The 23559-nt window shown below is 39.7% G+C and overlaps 1 protein-coding gene across 26 annotated transcripts in view; it reads right to left on the minus strand.

The window, feature by feature from the left end:
- FYN (FYN proto-oncogene, Src family tyrosine kinase) overlaps positions 1-23559 on the minus strand; it is a 109079-nt gene that overhangs the window by 34052 nt on the left and 51468 nt on the right. For 9 of the 26 annotated variants that reach the window (XM_083731322.1, XM_083731331.1, XM_083731341.1 and 6 more), the window contains one exon: positions 22401-22473. The exons of 2 other annotated variants lie outside the window; for them this stretch is intronic. The gene's annotated coding sequence lies outside the window, so the exon portion shown is untranslated. Of the gene's footprint in view, positions 1-9612; positions 9768-16482; positions 16571-22400; positions 22474-23559 lie in introns of all 26 variants that reach the window. 15 more of the 26 variants (XM_083731333.1, XM_083731330.1, XM_083731340.1 and 12 more) reach the window with 4 other exon arrangements.

The raw sequence follows: 23559 nt of genomic DNA on the forward strand, positions 1-23559 counted from the left end.
CAATATGGCAGGTGTATAACAGATAAAAATATTAAAAATACAGCTTTGATTTTGGAACTTGTGTAAGCAGTATGGTTCAGAAGGGGGAAAACAATTTTTTAGACTCTTTTGATCTTGCTAAACGGGCTAGAACCCGTTAAATAATTTTTTGTAAACTCTTGCCCTTGCTTTCCTCCCACTCACTGTGGTCATCAGTTTTGCATGGAATAGACAAGAGCTGCCAAATACACAGAGTCCAGCTTAGCAGAATCCTTGCTACAATGCTAAACACTGTGCTGTTTTCATTGAGTATTGGTGCCTCCAAAGGAGGTGATTCTCAAATCTTTCCAGGCACCCACCTCACCTCCTGTAATGTGTGCAATGTTGTGAAAGCAGTCACATAAAGGAAAAGCCCACATAAAACATTCTGTTCATGTAAATTATACTGTCAGCTATTCCATATGTTCATAACTCCCCAGCTACTGAGCAGCTCTATTCACACAGCACAGCCCCTAACAGAGACAACACAGTTAGAAACACAAAACTAGAACTCCAAATACAATGCAGAACAGAACACTGGACAGGTATACCCAGTTGCCAACTATGCATTAAGTCACACTCAACTACAATGCAGAACACATTAAGGAATTAAATGGCAAAAGTGAGCAAAAACCTTAAAAATAGGTTGAGTCACACTTATTCATTATGTGCTCAAGGAGCCAAGTATGTAGGTAATTGTTATCCATTTTAGAGATGGAAATAGTGAGGCAGAGACAACTTGCATAAGCAAGGCTTTGAGCACTCAGACACAAGCCATTGGCCTGCCTGGTGACCAATACAGGGGAATTAATAAATGGACCTCTAAAGTGTTTTTTTAATCTTTACTTTTTGCTTTTTTAAAATCTGCACAGAGCTCCAAGTCTAACCAGAGCAGCAGTACTAGAGTGGTAATTATCTGCCTTCACTATTTTACCCAGACTAAATCATTTCCTCACACTGTTATAATTTTAAAAGGCACAATTCCCTTAGCATCAGGCATCCTTTTTTAGTTCAATATTTTAAAACATTATGAGCAGTTTATCCCAAATAAGATTTCTAACTCCATTGTCTGCACATCCTGCTTTCTGTAGGATCATCCCCCTCTCCCTCCAATTCTCTAATAAAAAATGAGTCACAGAGAAAACAACGTGAGGTAGGTATTGCAGGCTTTCGACTCCTCTTGGATGAATAAGTGCCTTGCCTGCTTCATCATGCCTTTAAATCAGAGTGTACTCTTAATATATATATTTTTCTATCATTTTCTGCTTAACCCAGAATGTAGAGAGGCATCCTAGTGGAATGTGACAGAAAGATAAATTCATGTCAATTCTGCCTTCTATCCACAGGTACCTCATTCCATTTTTAATGCAAAGTATTTTATTCCTCGACCCAGTGGGAAGAAGCATCTGAAATCACTAGTATTTGACAAAGTCCAGACAGGTATAACAGCAAACAACATTCCAGGCAATATTGTGGTGTTTCCTGCTTATTTTCCATGATGGAAATAAAAAAGAAAAGTGAGAAGAGGAAGGAGAAAAAGTCCTTCACAAAGGAATGCTGATCTCAAAGTCATGTGGTCTTTTCTGCTGCATAGAGATGGGAAAATGAGGCGGAAATTAAGTGACTTGCCAAAGTGTAAGGTGTGATCCAGAACCAAGCAAGAGCATAATGTGCCAAGTGGGAGGTATGCCTGTTTAATTATGTCAGTAGTATAACATCTGTGTTGCTAATGCCAGATTTCTTTACCGGGAAGGGATAGGCCCTGCTTTAATTAGGACCTATTACCCAATACTTTTAATTCTCTCTTTCTTCAGTAATAAACAATTTTTTATTTCAACATTTTTCATACTAACACTAGGATTTATTTATTTTTTTAAAAAATACTATTTTGTAACACTTTTGTTACCTTGGGAACTGAGGCAGTTTCAGCAGCTTGTTTGCGCAGTTCAGCTGGGAATTGGGAAGGTTGTTCCTCCTTCCCAGCTGAGAAAGCCCCAGTGCTCCCCCCGCTTACGGGTGAGTGGGCAACCACCAACCATGCACCCTTCAGCTAAGCAGCTTAACGGAGCCCCCATTCTGCCGCCGGCTCATGGGAGACAGCCCTGGGCTGGGAGCTCCCTTAAGTGCTCAGCTGAGGTAAGGACAGCTGCGCACTCCTCAGTTGAGCATTTTAAAGATGCAGAGGGAGGAACAAGCTGTACCAGCGCCTCATACTGGTTATATCGCCCAGGCCTAGTATGTAAGAGAAATGGCACTGTACGCCTCACAGATCATTTGTCTGTTTCTTCTTTCTGTCTTAATGACCTAGCACTCCAAGAGCAAAATGGCTGAGAGATGTATATGTAGTCAGTCTCACGTGATTATGGTATTTTCCATTTCTCATGCAGCTGGCCTTTGGTCAGTTATATGCACATAGCTCAGCTTTGGAGTCCATTATAGTTTCTGCTTATAGCATGCTTATTCCAGGACAGCTGCTGCTCACCTCTACCTGCTATAGAAATGGCACATGAAAAGATGTCCTTGTTGCCCACTGAAGACAATTTCCTGGCATTTGTCAAGGAGGAACACAGACAACAAAAAGATGACTTATCTACTGTACCATGTCAAGTATGCCCTTTCTTGTTTTCTTTTCTGCTTCTCTCAGTTGCTACTTTCCATATCTATGTTACATGGAACAAATTTATGGTTATATTGTGCCATTTCACAGCATTGATTCAGCCCCCAATTGGCACTGATGTTTACAGCCAGTAAGGACACAGCAAGACAACAGCAATGTTACAATTATGGATGTGTTGCCTTTGCTCTGGTGGTGAGGGGGGTGGGGGTGGGACACTATTTCTAGTGTCCACACACTATAAATAAACCCACATGATCACCTTTTCCTGTGAACAAAACTGCCCCTCTCCAGAACAAATGCTGTAGCTTATGAGCTATCTTTCATTTTATATGTACAGATAAGCCTCACAGAAAGAAGCTGATGGAAGGAAACCAAAGAAACCAAAGTAGAGCACTCCATGGGATGAAAATCCACTAGTATTCTGGGTGATGCAGTAATCAAGAAGAAGAAGAATTATCTTGCAGACCATCATCAAAAGCCATCTTCTTTCTTTTGGTATTCTGAGAACCATTGAGGTACTTTAAAAAACAACAACAACTCACCAAAAACAACCTTAGGATATATTCACCACTAGCTGAAAAGGAACAGGAAAGTCAGTGTTCCATCTGGACAGCAGTAGCAAAAACTGACTTCACTTGCTGTGCTTGTTTAAGGAACAGTTGCTGTGGTGGAACTGGCAGGGTGCCCATGAGTCAGGGGGTCACCTGGCAAATCCACAAGAAAACACATTAGCACAAAGTGGCTGTTTGAGCAGGCGTAATCAAAAACTCTCCAATGCAGGAAATGAAAGAGAAGGAGGCTCACCTCCAAGCTCCCAACAAAAGGCCACTTTGCCAACTCTTCCCATTTTGAACAGAGTTTCGTTGCCAGATAATTCTATGAGTGTTAGGGCCTCCTTTTTTTGTTTTGTTTTGTTAACAGTGAATTCTTTTTCCATTCTCTTTGCTTGTACCAGTTTCAGTCAAGGAAAAGAGCAATGTTCAGTTGGAAGGAGAGTAATTTCAGCAAACTTGTTTAAGCAAGTACCACTGAAATCCATCTGCAAGACAGGCAGATTCTGTCATTTCCCCAGAAATCTATTTATATTTTATAAAAAGAACTTATGCAACCTTTATATCATGGAGCACTAATTAGTATAAGCTAAGAAGGAGGTCTATTTTATTTTTAAAGAGTGGAGGCATACTCTTCTTTGAAGCAGAAATATATAAATTGTAAAGATCTATTATTATTATTTTCAAATTCATACTGTTATTAAGTTATGTCCTTAGTTTTAGAAGCTCACGTTGATTTGCCCAATCATATTTACTGTGCATGTTTAATGGAAGATCCAAAAGACACACCTTTGTACTCTTTCACACTGCTTTCACAAAAGTTTAAAGCTTTTTGTACTCTTTAAAAGGAAGGGGATTATCTTGGTCACTTTTTTTCACGTTTCCCCCCCATGAAGATACTAAGAACGGGGAGGAAATGACACTGTGAGCCTCTCTGTGCAGTCTCATTAAAGGTAAAGGGACCCCTGACCATTAGGTCCAGTCGTGACCAACTCTGGGGTTGCGGCGCTCATCTCGCTTTATTGGCCAAGGGAGCTGGCGTACAGCTTCCGGGTCATGTGGCCAGCATGACTAAGCTGCTTTTGGCGAACCAGAGCAGCGCACGGAAACGCCGTTTACCTTCCCGCCAGAGCGGTACCTATTTATCTACTTGCACTTTGACATGCTTTTGAACTGCTAGGTTGGCAGGAGCTGGGACCAAGCAACGGGAGCTCACCCCATCGCAGGGATTCGAACCGCCGACCTTCTGATCGGCAAGTCCTAGGCTCTGTGGTTTTAACCCACAGCGCCACCTGCGTCCCATTACTTCTCTGTAAAAAATACAGCTGCTCCACATGATTCCTTACCACTAACTCTCAACTATTTACATTTAAATGCCACTCTTAGTTACCAAAGTAGCTTACAACAGATTATAAACAAAAGCAAATCACTGACACATTATAATAGACTACAATAAAACAAGTGAGAGACAAAATACAAACCAGAAAAATTGCAAAAGCCTGGTAAAAATAAGGCTTTAAGTGCCCTTCTAAACAGTCAATAGTCATTTCCATGGGGCATATAGCAGATCCAGGATAGGACTTTCTTTGGGAAAATGTTATCTAGGGGCCATCATGACAAGCATCCATCAAGTGCTTGTGTTAGGGAACAGCAATCCCCTTTACTCTATGCATCGGTTAAGAGAGTGGAGGAGGAGGAGTTGATGTAGGTAGAAGAAGGAGTGATAGAACAATTAGCAATGAGGAATACATAGTACTAGCAGTACACTTGTGCTATTTGGCTTTTCCATTCACTTACAGTACATGTGTTCTGATCATGTTTTCATCATTTGGTCAACTAACTCATCAGTCGGATTAGAAAGATGCCCACAATTAACTGAACTGAAGGTTTTGTTTTTTTAAACTGTTTTAAACTTAAGTACCTACAAAAACCAGAGCTGATAAGTGCCATAGTGTCACAGGGGAACTTCTTTACCTCAGAAGTAGATGCCTGTTTCAATACGTGCAGCAAAATATATACACCTGAAAGGTCTAAAAGAGTAATCTTGTCATACGTTAGTTACTTGGTACTCCAACTGCTACTAAGGACTATAACGAAAGCATTTTGTCAACATTTTATAGGATATAGTTTCTAAGGACTTTACCCAGCTATGTTTCCTTCAGGCAGCATTATAATAACGAAATATTTGAAGCTCCAGTGGCCTATTTGGATGTATATGAATATGTAGTAAAACGTACTTCACCCTGCAGATAATTCTACTGAAACTCAATTCACTGTTATGAGCTTAAAGACGAAAATGACTTGTAACAATTAACTGGCTCCATTTTAAACTCTAGGGAGCAAGTAAGTTTAGGAAAAGAGGAACTGTTTAAACCTCTTTGATCTGAATCTTTGTCTAGAATGTAAAAAAAAAATTAAGAAAAAGATTAATATTATCTTTATGTATTATGATATAATATGCACAAATGTATCCTTTTGAATACATTTTAAAGTACAAGCTTTGTTGGTTTTTGTTCTCTGCAATTGTTGAGGCTACATTGCAAAAAGAAGCAAGAAAAACAAAAAAGATAAACGTCTTTGGTGTTTTTTTTTTGGGGGGGGGGTAATTTCTCAGCATGCTGGAATTCCAAAGAAACTGGACTTTTTATCATAGAAACATTGGGAAGGAAATACCATGGGAATAGCTCCATGTTAAATATGTAAAAAATGTTAAATAAGCAGAAGCATTTACATGCTGGTGACAGCAGATGGACAAGTCTATTGCCAGTAGTGAAAAAAACAGGACAGGGAATAGGGAATGTTTTCCTAAATGACATCTAAAAACTGGGAGAGATTTCAGTCCACGTAGAACAGGGGCACAAAACCTGGTTTTACCAAGGATCATATTGTGGAAATAAACCATTCATTCATTCATTCTTTCACCACCTTTTTTCCCTGGTGGAATTTAAGGTGGCTTACAAAAAAAGAAGAATCGCTAAAAACACAGAGAAAAAAATCATCAAAAACAATCAAACATTAACAGAATTAAAACTATATAGATATATAAAATCTGTTTAAAACATACAAATAATTACAATGAAAACAGGACTGCACCAGCCCTTTCATCAAAAGCAGTTAGTTCCTCAAAGTCTGCTGAAAGAAGACAGTTTTCATCTGCCGGCGGAAGGACAATGAGTCCAGTCTAGCTTCTCCAAGGAGAAAGTTTCAGAGTCTGAGAGCAGCCACCGAGAAAGCCCTTTCCTGTGTCCCCACTAAGTGGACCTCTGAGAGAAGGGCCTCCTCTGAAGATCTCAAAACCCAGGCAGGTTCATATGAGGAAATATGGTCTTTCAGATACCTTGGGCCTAAGCCATGTAAGGGCTTTATAGGTCATAACAAGCACTTTGAATTGTGCCCAGAAACAGACAGATAACTAATGGAGCTTTTTCTAATACAGTGGTACCTCGGGTTAAGTACTTAATTCGTTCCGGAGGTCCATACTTAACCTGAAACTGTTCTTAACCTGAAGCACCACTTTAGCTATTGGGGCCTCCTGCTGCTGCAGCACCTCCGGAGCCCGATTTCTGTTCTCATCCTGAAGCAAAGTTCTTAACCTGAAGCACTATTTCTGGGTTAGTGGAGTCTGTAACCTGAAGCATATGTAACCTGAAGCGTATGTAACCCAAGGTACCACTGTAAGGGAGTTGTCTGCTCCCTGTAACCAGCCCCAGTCAGCAATCTGGCTGCAGCTCTTTGAGCCAGTTGAAGTTTGTGAGTGCTTTTCAAAGGAAGCTCCGTGTAGAGCACGTTGCAGGGGCCATTGCTTTACTAGTCTTAAACATCATTGGTTGTGCTACATAACCTGCGAAGAATGCAAAGTTAAAGCTTTGGCAGAGTTGGACTTAAGTGCATGTCTGATTTTATCAGGTGGGATAGAAATTGCAAGCTTGAAGAACTCTCGAAGGAAGGGCCTTTTGTTATAGGAGTCACCCTCTCTGGCAATCCGTCCGTCAGCATGTGCATTTAGTGAGCTCCAAGGACACAGTGCAGGCTTTTGTGCTCCTTTACGTGGGACCACAGCCAGGGGCTTTAGTCCCATCAATGAGTGTATGGGTGGGTAGTGGCTGAGCTGGAAAGAGGGGAGTTGTTTGGCCCATGGCAGCTGCTGTCTTTAGCTCATTTTGATTCCTGGAAAAAATCCCAGGCAGCACAGTGCAAGGAGCAGCAACTATAAACTCTATTAAAAGAAAGGAAAAAACAAAACCCTGAGTAAGTGGAAATGTACTTTATCTAGAAGCTGAACCACATATTTCAGCTTCTAGGGTTAAATGAGGTATAATGTCAGCTGTCTAAAGGTTTATTTGCTAATAGAATTTTCTATATGGATTGGCTGAACCTCCAAGAAAATGTAATTTGGAATCTCACCCCCCCTCCCTATTATCCAATATATATTACTCTTCCAATTTCTTAATTTACCTGGATTTTTATGCAAGGAGGCAGCATGGGCACCAATATTTTGGATTTACAAATCGTTTTATAAACAGATACTTTTTGCCCCTTAAAAGGGTCTCCCAAGTGGCTCCCATACATAGTAAGAATAACAGCTGTACTATAGACGCTCAAAAGCATACTAATAACTAAATGAATCCAAAAATAGCCTGAGACTGGCCCTTGCATTATGCCTGTGGTGCATTAGTGGCAGCAGCACTGATCCTTCCTACACTGCAAGAGATATGCACCATACATTTAAAGCACCCCCTGAATCCTGGCACCTGTAGTTTATCCCTCACAGAACTGCAAGCCTGAGCACCCTTAACAAACTACAGGTCCCAGGATTCCTTTTTTTTGGGGGGGGGGAGAATGTGGCTTAAATGTATGGTGTGTGCACAGCCCATGTGAGAAGAGTATTCTTCCTATGCTTGGGAGTGAGTCCCTGAGTGAACTCCTGCTGCATGGTCATGGGATTCCCATGTCACCTGACTGCATGGGAAGGAATGGGGTTGCTGCAACTCCTACGGTGCCAGAGTAATGCAAGAGAAGCCAGCCCTGGTGCCATCCTTTTTCTTTTTCTTTTCTTTTTTATTAAAGATTTTCTTGTTTTATAGAAGTATGTGTAATGTCTCTCGTATTTTTTCCATGTAACGTTTTTACAAATCAGTTTCATTTGTTGTGATATTAGGGGGGGGGGAAGGGGTGGAGGGGGTGAAGATGGGTGGGGGTGAGGTCGGGTGGTGATGTTTCTATTTTGCTTAATGTATGTAGGGTTTGGTGTCAGTCTTGGTCGTGCTGTTCATTTGTGTTTCTTTGGTGGTGAGAGAGGTTGGGGTTGGCCTAGGGTGTGGTTGTTTGTTTGTGATTGCCCTGGTATCATCCTGAGTAATCCATTCACACACCCATCAGCTGATTATTTTGCTCAATTTTGCATATCTTTCTGCATTCCAGGAGCAGAACCTACCAAAATGTATTCTACAGCAAAAAATCAACCAATCATAGAATCAGAGTTGGAAGGGACACCAAGGGTCATGTAGTCCAAACCCTGCATTACACATTTCTGTAATCAAGGCACAAATGATACCCCCTCTTACCTTTTGGTTAGTGTTTATATGGATTAAAGCTTGCATTTTACCACTGCAACAAGAGCTAGGTTATCCACCTAGTAAAACTAATTCGTATTAATGTCTACTTTAATGTCTTAAGGCTTTAAACACGTTCAATTTTAATAGTGACCTATCAATACATATCTCATTGCTTTGCATGGCTTCAAAGAATCACAGGAACTATACTTTGTTAAGGGTATTGGGAATTGTAGCTCCATGACAGGGAAACTACAAGTCCCAGGATTCTTTCAGGAAACTAACGTGTTTTAAATGTACATTGGATGTGCTTTAAATGTTTGGTGTGGATCTTCCCTTAGTAATTTTAATCACATATTCAGTTAAAAATGTATAAAACAATGGATTACTAAAAGTTGTAAAGAAAAACAAATTACAAATGGCAGCTGTGTGTATACACACATTCCCAACACAACTTCTAAGATTTCTTTACACTTGCTATGGTTTTTTTAATATATAACTCTCATGTCATGTTTAAACAAAATTCAAATGACTAAGAAATGCAGTATGTTTCTGCTGTTCAGCTCCTTCAGAACTGTAAGTGCAAACACTTAACAGAAATCAGTGGTTCTGGTCTCAGTTTTTTCTACTGCATGTTGCAAAAACTTTACTCACTTTTTCCTTATAACTGCTTATTATTAATAGATGGTATGTGGGAGCTATTGCCCACATTGGTTGTTATCAGCAACTGAGTACAAAATACTACCTAAGCAGCAACTAGACTTTTTACCCATATTTATGAACTCTCAAGGTGCCCATGAACTGGGTCAAACAGTTTTCCATCTTTGCCTATTATGAAAAATTATGAATTGTTGATGTGATTCAAGGTACTCACTAAGAGCTCATCCAGACTTCTGTTTGTCCCTTGATTTCCAGTTACAGGTCTGAAAAGTTCTTTCGTCTTGCCACTTTTCCTGGGAAAACAAATTGCCAATCAGGTTTTCTGCAGACTAACGTTTGTTCCAATTCAGCAGTAAAGAGCAGGTATTCCTGGGGAAAGCGGCAGGAAAAAACTAAAACCTGTCAGACACATGACTAGAAATCAAGGGAGAAACAGAAGAAATCATGGAACAAACAGAAGTGTGGATGAGCCAGCACAAGACAGAAGAAACTGTCAGAAATGTGTACTTTGGCCTATACACAAACAAAATTAAATTTCTGAAACTGAATTATCCTTTGCTCAGCTAACTTGCCTTCAGTCCAAAATTTCCAGGGCAGTTTGTATTAAGGACAGTTTGGATTTGGGGGAGGCTGCTTCTCAGAATATGTACACACACACACACGGTCTGCATGTATTCAATCTGCTAAATTCAATCTGCCTTCTTAACAGTAATTAAAGCATTAATAGGATTGCTCAGTAGATTAATTCATTAAGTTTAGATTTAGAAGGTAGAGTCTTAGCCAGATCTTAATCAGATTTGTCACCACCGTGCTTAAGATAGTTTCCCAAATAATACATTGTTTGTATGTCAAATACCGGTAATCTTAATTGTAACATAGTTTTTATTCATTTCCATCTTTAAACTGTTTAACATGGTTGCATTGAGATATGACTTTGTCTATATTAGAGCATATGTCATGCAACAATTACATAAAAATAAAAATAAAGCAATAATAAAGACTCAGATAAACATTTCTGAATATATTAACAAACTTGTGTCAAAGTATATAGCTCAGTCAGTAGAGCATGAGACTCTTATCATCTAATACTATAAACAAATTAAAACCTTAAAAACTTCACACAACATTACACACACACACACACACACACACACACACTTCAGAATGCACAGGACAAGAGTCAAGGAATAACAGATAATCAGTTATATTCACTACATTCAAAGACTTCTAAGCAATTGGGTCTTCTTCTTATCAGTGCAATTGTTGGGGGGACAAATGCAGCTCTACCTATAGAGGGTTCCACACTGGGGGTGACATCTAAAAGAAGACCATATCTCTTGCCATTGTGAAACAGGCCATGAGCAGGGCCAACACCACTGCTTTTAGTGTATGAGCTGGCAGTATTGGAGAAGGTGATTCTGCAGTCACCTGTGGTTCAAACTATCCAATGCTTCAAATACTAACACCTTGAATAGAACCCAGTGCCTCACAGGTAGCTAGTGCAATCCTTTCACAATTAGTGCTATAGTCCAACAGCTGAATAGCCACATTCTGCACTAGCAGCAGCATCCAGACCAGTTTCAAGGGCAGTCCCATGTACAGTGCATTGCAGTAGCATAGTCACAAGGTTACCCAGGCATAGATTTCTGAAGTTAGACTATCCTGATCCAAAAACAACCATGGCTTGCCATCCCAGCATTGCCTGAGATGTTTCTGCACAGCATCTCCTAATTCCGATGGAACTGAGAGACACAGTCAAGTAGCATCAGCATACTGATGACACTGTGCTGCAAATCTTCAGATGACACCTCTCAGTGTCATCATACAGATGTTAAATATCATGGGGGAGAGAATAGAACCCGGTGGGATCCAATAGCACAAGTGCTAGGGACCAAGCAGATGTTCACGAATGCTATTGCAGATGTTCACGAATGCTATTTTCTAGTAGCAGTTCTACAGGAAAGAATGAAACAACTGTAACATGGTGCCCCTGACTCCCAGTCCACAGAGCTGCTTCAGCAAGATAAGGTATCATCTTCTCCCCAAAATGCAGTCTTCATTCTTCACCTTAATGTGCACATTCCAAATTGACTTTAGTTAAGCTGTTACATTTTACAGAGCTGGACAGCAGCTTCCCTACAAAGGGTCATAGATAGAGAGAGAGATAGAGAGACAGACAGACAGACAGACAGACACACAGACACATACACACACAAACTTATATTCCCATACTAACCCCCCTCTCCCAAAAAAGCAGAGAGGGAGAGTAGGAGAGAGAGAGCGAGACAGACAGGAAGGAAGGAAGGAAGGGGAAGAGAGAGAGAGAGAGAGAGAGAGAGAGAGAGAGAGAGAGAGAGAAAGGTGGAAATTAATTTTGTCCATTCCTGTTAATATTTCTGTAAACGTTTTCTTGAAGCATAACAAACAATACTCTGGCTTTGTTTGTAGCTATTCTGTTTTAAATGCTTTTAATCACTGTGGCAAGAAAAAGTAAACAGAAGAGTGTTCAGCACCCCTCATCATCTCAGTAGCCTATTTTCTGCATGGGCAGCTTTGTCCTTTAGTTTCTTCAGCATAGAACCTAATCATGTCGTCCCTAATTGTAAGTGATACATACTCGTACATCTGTTTTCTCTGTAGAGCCTTTTAGAATTCTCTGAAGGGCACAGGAAGGATGTGGGCTCCTTTTTAGATTCAAATGAGGCAAATTAGCCTTACATTGGGTGCCACAAAGTAATGCCTATGTTACATTTAAGCGTGAGAAAGCGGAAGGAAACACACCACACACCATTCCTATGTAGGTTAACAACATTGCCAAAGTTCATTTTGCCTTCCCGCTCAAACTGATTTTAAAACCTCTGAGGTTTCTTTCTTTCTTTCTTTCCTCAAGGTAAGGAACGGTTGCCAAAGAGACACAGAGGAAAGTAAGAAAAAAGTGCAATAATTATGCAACAAAGAAAGTTAACTATCGTTTCACCTGTAGATATTTTTACATGCATTTACATGCATCAACAGTTCTGAAAATGCACAGAACCTATTTAAATGCAGTGCTCTTGAAACAATTCCACACACTTGGGAATTGAATGGCATTTCATCTGTCCTTGTTGTGAACCCACATGGTTTCACTTCAGCCCTAGTATTGCATCTCTGTAGGAAGCAAGGTAAGGCTGGGAGAGGGTCACAGCCCAATGAACTGCAAGATTCAGGGGTAAAACACATAATAACTGTATTTCACAAAGTCAGACAAATGGCGCATATCACCTGCTATTGTAAATTTTCAGTGGCAGGTTTGTCCCATGGCCTCAGGCAGAGATCATTTTCAGTCTTGCTACCAGAAATGGCCAGAACAGAAGATGAACCTTATACATGCAAAAGCATCCACCTCACTGAGGCGCTGCAGTGGATCTTGCTCTTCTCCCACACGTTGCTACAAAAATTGATTTTTTTAGTGACAATGGCCTGATTCGCATGCGACAGGAAGTCAAACCTTTGCTTAGTATGACCACATGAGCCTGCAGGCTTCCAGAGGAGAATGTGGTAATGGCAAATAATAAGCTGGAAAACCATAGTGCAAGCCTTTGATACAGCTCATGATTAGTCTGGAGAGAGTGGTTTCAGACAACATGCCAAGCCATATGTTAATGCATGAGCACTAAGCTGCCACTGTGGTTGGTAACTGTGAGGAATGGATGCTGGACTAGATGGGCCTTTGCCCTGATACAGCAGACTCTTCTTATGTTCACAGTAGTAGAATGAACAGGGAGGAGCAGATTAGCTGAACCTCCTCTCCTGGAGTCTACACACCCACACATTCATGCTAAGCCATGATTTGGAAAACTACTCAAGAAACGGGATTTGGAGATAACTAAATTTGGAATTCCTGGGTACTATATAATTTCCAGACCTTGTGATGAACATGCAATGCTTAGTGAACACGCAACTGCTATGTAAAAGTATGCCATTCATTTGGTATAAGAAGAACTTGCTATTTAAAACGAAAGTGACTTTCTAATTTAGCGGGTTTAGATTACCAGGCACAAAGGGTGAGTCCAATTAATCAAATTTCAAGGCCAAGAGTTATCTGCTCCGCTTGTCTCCTCCTGTTTTCCCAAAGTAGAGCAGGTTTCAGTCACAAATTTTACACTAAATACTGGCACTTCCATATTACTATTGCCTTACACTGGCAGTTAGCAGAGGAGCACATATAGCCATGCTGTACCTCAGGCACAGCAGGATTTCTCAGAGCTCATTGTAAGTTTTTTAATAAAATTAAATTTGAGAATTTCCCAACTTCAAAGCGTGAAATGTGATGACTGATAAAAGTAGCGAGGAGAAGAAATGAGTCTGAGGAGAACAGCGCAGTTTCAGATTAAATGCAACTAGTCGTCCAAGCAAGTTAGAAAAAAAATAAATCATGTGAAGTTAATAGGTATGTATCTTGGTAATTAAGCCTTAATTTAAAATTATCTTTCTTCAAATACTTCTCTAGGCAAGAACCCTATAATTATGCCTGCATATATATATGCATGTCATAATAAAACACCAGCCATATGATTTTCACATACATTTAACTTTAACAATTATTTATGAAAATGGGAATAGGAAAGGCATATATTGGTGCACAGGATTTTCCAACAGGACTAAAAAGGTCAGAGTGAGAGTAAGTGTAAACTTTCTCTTTCTCTGTGTGTACACAATGTATGCAAGGTTCTCTTTCCCCCAAAGTCAAAGGTTCCTCTCAGTGAATTGGGTTAGACAGAATCAGGGGTGAGGTGGCAGTTACTGCCAAGTTCATTCCATTGAATAGGAGACATTCACTCATACAACTTTGGGGTGTGGGAGCCCCGAGTACCCAATGTTTGGGGTAAGAGTCAAGTTGTGTCCCACAACAATTGTATTCCATTTTCTTTGTGCCGTTTGAACATAGCTCTCATTAAAAACTGATCTCTCCCAGCACAGGTAGTTTAACGGTGGTGAAGATGACATGTGCCCAGGGGTTCAGAAGGAAAAGGTGATGGGGAGCATGAAACCATCAGGTCTCAACTCAAAGCCTGTCTCAGAAAGAAGGAGTGGGCAAACTGGAGAAAGGTAGTTAAGAAGCCGAGTACCACAGTGGAAGGGCAGGTAGTAGTAATATAATTTATTTATACCCCGCCCATCTGGCTGGGTTTCCCCAGCCACTATGGGTGGCTCCCAACAGAATTAAAAGCACAATAAAACACCAAACATTAAAAACCTCCCTAAACAGGTAGGATCAATTATAGGTGCTGAGCAGAGAGAAAAATGGTAGTAAGAGATAAGCAAGGTATGAGTGCATCTAAAGAACAATGTTTATGCAATTTAATCACATTTCAACTAGGAAGTGCCCGTATCCTCCAGTAACTCTAGGCATTCATTCTTCTTAACAATGAATCCCTTAGCCCTAGTACACTTGTTTGTGAGGTACGATTTCCTGCTGTGTTCCCTGATACAGTGGTACCTTGGGTTACAGACGCCGCAAACCCAGAAATAGTACCTCGGGTTAAGAACCTTGCTTCAGGATGAGAACAGAAATCGCGCTGCAGCGGCACGGTGGCAGCGGGAGGCCCCATTAGCTAAAGTGGTACCTCAGGTTAAGAACAGTTTCAGGTTAAGAACAGACCTCCAGAACGAATTAATTTCTTAACCTGAGGTACCACTGTATAGTTATAACCCCCTATCCCTCTTCATTACCAACAGGCATTAAGTACTCATTGCCCCATCTGTTGTGCATTCTACAATTTCCAGATTATTCAAGGATCATATTCATGAATTTAGATTTCCTCTATAACCTTTAGAATAAGAACCAATCTATGTAATTAGCACATTAATTACAGCTTAATCACATACTCAGTGATGACATGCACAATGACCTTACCTCTTGAATTAAATACTTCATAATGCTTGTTCATAGCACCCCACATATAATCTCAATAGCTACTAGTTTATATTAAAGCAGTTTTCCTTTATGTTCCACATTCATGAGATAGTGCATGCATGTACATAAGGCATAGCAACAAACCTAATGTAGCAATACCAGCAAACTTAAAATGCTGATTTGCAAAGTGAATTGTATCCTAATAGCCAATAATGACATATAATATATAATAAAAATTATAATATACTTTAAAATAGCCCCCCCCATGATAAGCTCTTTCAAGGTGGGATCAGAACCCCAAAATCACCACCTAATTAAAACCCCTAGGTATCACACACCTCATTTCAGGGGAGAAGATCTTATTGGAGAACATTCAGCACAGCCTTTTGTCATCAAAAGAATAGAGTTCTCAAAATATTTGGAAACATTTTGGTAAGCAATACAACTTTCATTTTTAAAAGGTGTACTCAATTTTATCTTGAGAGAGGCAGATAACAACAACAGATATTGGTTCAGCTTTTGTGGCTGGAAGTTAACATTATTAAGTCAACTTGTGTAGGACAGGACAGCATGTATCTGAAATTGAGTGTAAATGGCTATCAGATTTTGAAGAGCTGGAATCACTGCATCAAGCTCATCAATTTTGTTAACAGTTAAACCAAATAGTTTTAATCAGATTTTGAATAAATGTGCAATTACTTTTGGGGAAAGAAACTTTCATTTTTAAAACAAAATATTATCAAGGAACTAGAACAGAATCCAAATCAAGACAAAATATGAAAAAACAGAATGAATCACTTAACACACAAACACACACTATATTCTCAAAGCTGTTTGGGTTGTGAAAAGACTAGGAAAACCTGGTATGACCTTTTTCCAATGCCAGTGGCATTTAATTTAATTGATTATCTGCATATTCTGAGTAACAATCATGCTAATTACCCATGGGGTTTAAAGCAATCAAAGTACTGATGAGAAAACAGAGTGGCACATGTGTCTGCGTACAGGCAGCCTGTGTTGATATTTAAATGCAGATCCTCTATAGTACAGTTGTCTTGAACAGAGGAGCCATGTCTGCAGCTGTCACATCAGCTGACAAGGGATCATTACTGCTATTTACATACAGCTGACAATTAAATAAATTTCCTATGGAAGCAGAGCAAACATTGACACTTATGTGAAAAATACCTTTTTTCTGAAGGTATTTCACATTCTTGTGCACAGAAGAAAACAGTGCCAGCTCTGTAAAAGTTCATCTGCATACTTTGCTGTAAACCTGAAATAATTCAAAAATACTTTTAGAACACAGGTGATTGCACAAATTCAAGTTTTAAACTGGGATAGCTATTTTGCCTTCATTAAACCAATGGATTAAAGAAATATGAGTTGAACCTCCTAGTTTGAAAATAAACTGAAGGTTTGTGAACACAGACACACACACACAGACGATAAATCTCTTTAGTTAGATCTTCCCAGATTACCAGGTACATGTATCAATGCAAATAAAAAAAAATATTACAAACTACACTTAAGCATCTGGACTGAATTCAAATATACCCTGAATACTACAAAGAAAATCTATGTTGAGCATTTGAAGAGTCATAGTAAATGGATCTATTTATTTATTCTGCATATTAGATTTTCTGTATTTCCTCATGCGTAGTTGTCTTCAAATCTACGTCAGTTTATATTCCACATGATAAACAGGATTATAACTGGAGAGCTAACATATAAAGCAAGAGGAGGGGTAGCCCTTCAGATGATGTTTAATTCCAACTTTCCTCATCCCTGACCAATAGCTATGCTGACTGGGGCTGATGGAGTCCAACAACATCTGGAGGAAGAAAGATTAGCCAACTTTGAGATAGATGAATGAGTTAGAGAAATTTGCTGGTTTAAACCTTGCTTTAGCAACAAGCTCAGGACCAAAAGAAATGCGACGTTATTCGCTCATTTACTAATTGCAGAAACGTTTTTAACAGTGCGATGCTGTTCAGTAGGTATGTACCACTGAGTTCAATGGGGCCTACTCCCAGAGAAGCGTGTACAGTTCTGCTGCTCCTAAACAGTTGCTGCAGGAGGCCCCATCTGGATGGAAATTGGGGGAGGTTTTTTTTACTCCTGCAATATGAGAATAACAACACCAATCTACTTTAGTGGGCTGTTCCTAAGATAATGTGAGCTGCTTTGTACATTTGGAAAGTACAATATGCTTCTCAAGTTAAAATGGCTCTAACAGTGCAATCCTAACTATAGAAAGTCTGTGTAAATTACATGAGTTACGCTAGTGTAAGATACCCCATCCCAAACTTCATTCAGGAGAAGTTTGACTGACACTACCATTTGCCAGCTGAATTCTGCTGGGTTACTAGATCACGTGTCCTAGCTGAAAGGGGTCTAGAATAGGTATGTCTTTCCTTACCCCACCCTGCACTGACCATGTCCCTTTTGGGGGCCTTTGGTCAGTATAAATTCTACCAGCTTAAATTCCACCAGCTGAGCTGAGCTGAGGGCCTTATTCTGGCACATCACCAGCTTAGCCAGGGTGAAGGACTTCTACTGGTGTAGCCCCAGCTAAGACAGGAAGACCTAGGATCCACTGAATCCCAGCTCCCTTATCCTGGCAGATCGTGTGTTTGAAATTTTTCCTGAAACGAAGAAGGGATAAAGTTTCAGGCTTAGGTGCACCTTCTCCTGCTCTTCATTCCCCCTTCCACTCCACTTGAGTAGAAAGCAATCCAACCCCAATACTGTGCCTCTCCAGATTTGCCTCTCCAGTGGTACCTCGGCTTACATATGCTTCAGGTTACATACGCTTCAGGTTACAGACTCTGCTATCCCAGAAATATTACCTTGGGTTAAGAACTTTGCTTCAGGATAAGAACGGCGGCGGCGTGGCAGCAGTGGGAGGCCCCATTAGCTAAAGTGGTGCTTCAGGTTAAGAACAGTTTCAGGTTAAGAACGGACCTCTGGAACGAATTAAGTACGTAACCAGAGGTACCACTGTAAGGTGGTAGGTAGATATATTGAAATATATGGTGCAGCAGCCCCTAAGTCATATCACACTAGTATTGGAAATACTAATCAAAACAAGGGTGGAAAAAAGGGAGTATAGCTAAAATAAGAGTGATGCAAGTTTCAAAATCACACTGATTAATAATAGATAGTACACTTGGGGATTTTATTGATTTATTGAGATTTAAAGAAATAAACCATCGTAATGGGTTGAGATGGCAAATAATTTAAAAGCATCTCCTTCCCCCCGCCCCTTAGCCACTGCTAAAGCTCTTGTTAGTAGTGGTAAAGTGTACAAAATGCATAAACAACAAAAATAATCTCACTTCTGGAAAAATAAGGCTTCTCTCCCACCCCTCAATGCAAAACCTTAACAATGCAGATACATACAAACCTAATACTTAGAAATGGATGCTCTGTCAGCACGTTAAAGAGAAAATGTTATTTTTAAAATGGCAAAGAAAGAAGCCACAATTTCTGGGGTATTTCTAAAATTCAAGCCACTTCTGAGCATATTAAAGAGAAGTGTTATTAAAGAAAGGACAAGAAAGAAACCATAATTTCTGGGGTCAATCTACAAACCAAGCCACTTCTAAGGATATTAAATGGAAACTATATTTGGATTTCAGTGAGCAAAATCTGTTCGGTTTTGTGGCAGGTTTTTTTTTTTAACCCTTAGCACAGTGCCCCCACAAGTACAAAGCATAAGATATTCTATTCTATTAAAATCCTCCAAAGATGTCAGATATGCAAGATGTTATTCAGGCTAGTTGCCAAGCTCTCCAGAAATACTCACCAACCCTGTTCCTTCATATTGCAACTTACCCACAGATTGCACATCAAGGAAAAATCAAGTTATGTGCTCTCAACTGGGTTCACGCTAGATGTATGACAGTTTCACTGCAACATCAAGGTGATCATGGTGTTTCCTCTGTGTCAAAAGCAGTGGCAGCACTGGGCTCCCCTGTGCCGTATCACCCCACATGGCAAGGGTCCTCCAGATGTTGAATTCCAACTTCTATCAGCAGCATGGCCAATAGCCAGGGATGGTGGGAACTTGAGCCCAACAATATCTGAAGAGGCACAGCCTCTTTTAAGCCACTTCTAAGCCACAGAGGTCAATCCTAACCCCATATAGGATGTGATTCAGTGCTGGCACAGCTACTGAGGCAGACTTGGCTTTAAAATCAAAGTTTTTCACAAAGTGAGAGCTTTAAAAGAAGGAGAGATAAAGATGAGAAGTCCAGAGTTTGCCCCATAATGTGGGTGGCATGAAATATAGTTGGGACATGTCATGATGGACATACAATCCTGAGCCACTCTTGACAGCGAAGTCTCAGCATGAATGTATGTGTTAACATACTGTGTACCTAGAACATAACTTAGGGGCATTAATTAAAATGGATCTGGTCTGAGTAAAATTTAGGTGACCACCACTCATAAAGTTGGGCACACTGAGCTCCAGATCACTGTCAGAAAGCAGCTGAATCCTAGAACACAGACATCTGCCAACATGCCAGTGACAGCTTCCTTTTTGGGGCTAACCAACGGCTTCAAGGGGGTGCTTCTTCATAAGGTTCATGGTAAGGGGGGAAAGGCTTGTCCTCCTTCCCCATGTTCCACGGCCCCAATCCTGGTCTTCCCTCCTCCCCTATTAATGTTATTTACAATAAAATAACTGGACATATTAAATTTAATCACACATTGAATGTTGCATCTGATTCGACCCTCAGGCAGAAGCATTCACATTACTACCCACCCAGTGTTTATAGCTGGAGATGCCAGAGACTGAACCTAGGGACTTCTGCCTTGCAAAACACATGCCTTACTATTGTGCTATGGTTTTCCCCTGCTTCATTTTGGGGGCCTTCATTTTGAAAATGGCTCTGGTAATTGGCTACAGATGCTATACTGATGGAGGGTTAAGATACCAAATGTTTATTATAAATAAAATGCTACATTGAGTAAGTATTTTTGTTCCTATTCATAGTATTTTAAATACTGAATAGGCATTAGAAAGAATGCAGAATCACCCTTTGAAACAGTATTAATATAAAACTTTGCACCAAACTCATACTAGATAAGCTTTTCTACCTTATGGTTTATATGAACAAATCCTATCAATGACCACAACTATCTTACCCATAATTATCTTTCTTCAGTACTACCATCAGAACCAAATAATCTTTGAGAAATGAGACAATACACAGGAACACATCCTAAGTCCAAGTGCTATACATACATAGAACAGATGCTTCTTTTTAAATAGCTATGATGAAAGTCCTCCTGGGCATATTTTTTTTTAACCTAGCACAGGAGCATCATTATTCCAGTTCCTGTCACTGGTCAGCTGGGATACTTTCCCAGGCTTCTGTCTTAATTTGAGCTCAGCAACCTGATTAATAAGCAACCCTATAAAAATATTTCATCATGTGTTGTTCATTTTTTTAAAAATCACACCAAGCTCCAATGCTGTTTTCATAATTCATGTGCCAAAGAGATTAAAAGAAAAACCTGGAGAGATCTTTTAGTCAGCAAGCAATGTGTAGTTTTCTCACTGAGGCCGCATCCTTACTGTTGAGGTTGTGCATATGAGCGTACAGAAAAGCCATAAATATATTTAAATAAATCACATAATTATGTCAAGGCACTAGTATGCCACGCTTAGTAATATGGAAATGAATGTATGTTGCTTTTGCAGAGCAATCCTACTGAACGGTTGTGTAGGGTGAAAACTGATGGCAGAGGATGTAAGATCTCCAAAGTCCTGCTAAGCAGACAGCAAAAGGGTAGAAGAGAGAGCAAAGTGGTGCCTGTGGTTTTTGTCCCCCTTGGGCTATTTTTTAGTTAATAGATACATGGCATTTAACACTTATAAGACTCAGCTATATAGAGAAAACATCCTCTTCAGCATGTTGGAGGTGATGCAAGGTAATTGGCATGACTTTCCATATGTGATGGACATGGGAATTTGTGCAGCCATTTGGGAAAAGGTTATTTACAGAAATAAGCAAAAGTATGAATCACAATGTACAATGCAACCCATGCCTAGGTTTATTAACATTTTTTAAATCACTCAAATTATTGCACAAGGAACTTTTCTTCTGGTAGCAGCATGATTGCTTATAGCAAAAAATATAAATAAAAAATTGGAAAGGACTGGATCATCTACACATCACACAATGGAAACAGAACGTATGGACATTGCTTTATCTGAAAAACTAAGAGAGTCCATGCCCTGAATGATGGCAACTGATACGGACGATTTTGCTGAAATATGGCACCCCTTTTATAAAGTATTCAAAAGAACACTCTGATGACTGGCAATTACCATCTACACATAGATTTATTACTCTTCTGTCCAGGGAGAGGGGTAGGAGGGGAAAAAACCCAATTGTTTAGGCACTAATATCTTCCACCTCTTTCCAAGCCTCTAACAAGAGTTACTAATTTCAGTCAGCACACTGATGGACAAAAAGTTGAATTATACGGGAAGTCCTATCCTCCAATGAGAAATCTGCATGGATCATCTCTAGGGAGTTTTATGTCATTGTCTGATATAACAAGGAGTTAACATTATACAAAATCAGTCCTCTATAAAAAAAGACATGGTACAAGAGATAAGAAACAGATGCGGTATGTCAGTCTCCACACTGTTACAACATCATTTATATCAACCTTTTAAAAATAGTTCTATCAGAACCATAATACTAGTTTGCATGATGCCATCAGAAATTTCTTTTTTAAGGCAAACCTTTATAATATCCCTCCCTTAGATTTTAGCTCCAAGGCTTTTAAGTACTTTATAAAAGCCACAGCACAATAAGTTTAAGCTGTTTCAGAAATTAAACTGTCTAGTGCATTCCTTGCCTCAAGGCTCAGCTTGATTTCTTTCAAGACTTCTCATTATAACCCAAAAGTCTTCATGCAAAACTAAAATAAAGGAAAATAGAAAAGGAGGAAAATACTGCCCACACCAGTAACCAGCTTTGTAAAATTATAGGTTTCCTATCTAAGTAGAAATTAAAGCAGAACAGTTGAAACAATTTAATGGGCACAACTACAAAAGCGTAAGATATAGAGTTGCTTACCAGAATTTCCCCCCTGTAAACAGAGCAAGTTTTTATTCACCACATTTTTTCAAGGGCTTCTGTAAGACTGGACCTGCAACAAAAGAGGGAATTGCTCAGTTATGTACCGGTACTTCCATCATTATTTACTTACACAGTGCCGAACAACTCTGGTGTTTCTAACAAAACTCCTTTTATAACAATCTTTGGATCGGGCTGTACACCAATGATGGGACTGGAGCATAACACCAACACAGGGAGTTGACCTGTTTTTCAATTTTTTAAAAATGCCAATATGGAGTTACCAACAGCCAAGAGAGCAGAACCAGTGGATGAAGGCATTGTCCAATCTTTCTTTCACAGTATTGATTTTTCCTCTTTGTAAAAGGTATACTTGAGATTGAGCGTTATTAACAAAACATATGGTCTGTGATAAAACCAAAAGTAATGTACCCTTCAAAATTACAATGCCGACATAATTGGAATTTTCACATATTGTTAATAGGCCCCATCCAGCAAGGGAAAGTGTTACAATAAATACCATTAATTCCTTCAGACTTGCTCAATTATTGGCATGTTGGTGTTTCACATAGCAATAAAGTGTCTCAATCATATGCAACAAAGTAGTTGTAAGAATGGAAGTCTGCAAATTGCTTTCCCACACTCAGCAAATTGTTACTGCTGCAAGTGTATCTTTCTGTAAAGTTGCTGCAACCGTTTGCTGCAACGGGTTTACCCTTTATCGTTATACAAAATCACAAATAAGCAATACAATAAGTCCATGATCATAACTGGACACAATTTTCCAGTTACTGAAGGCCATACAAACAGACATGGCATAACTTGGGCACTGTAAGAAGAACGGTAAAATGGACAGGTGCCACTATTTCTCTAAAGTTCACTAATTTTTTCATGGCAGCTACTTGAGTTCTTTCCTTAGGCTATATACAAAAACAGAACAGCTTGCAGTGCAGACAAGCAGCGCTGTCAGAACAATTTTTAGGGTAATAATCATTGGGGAAAAGAAGAGCCTGTGTCTTGTGGTAGTATAAGATCTGAGAAACAGAGCAAGCAAGATCTTGGAGTGGTTGGAGAATAAGGTACAATGCCATTGAATGCCTGAAGATTAAGGAAGAGAACAGAGGTACAGTACATTCTCTACGGTTAGTTCAAAACTGTT

This window comes from Podarcis gaigeae (assembly GCF_964106915.1).
Source record: "Podarcis gaigeae genome assembly, chromosome: 3".
Classification (NCBI taxonomy): Eukaryota; Metazoa; Chordata; class Lepidosauria; order Squamata; family Lacertidae; genus Podarcis; species Podarcis gaigeae.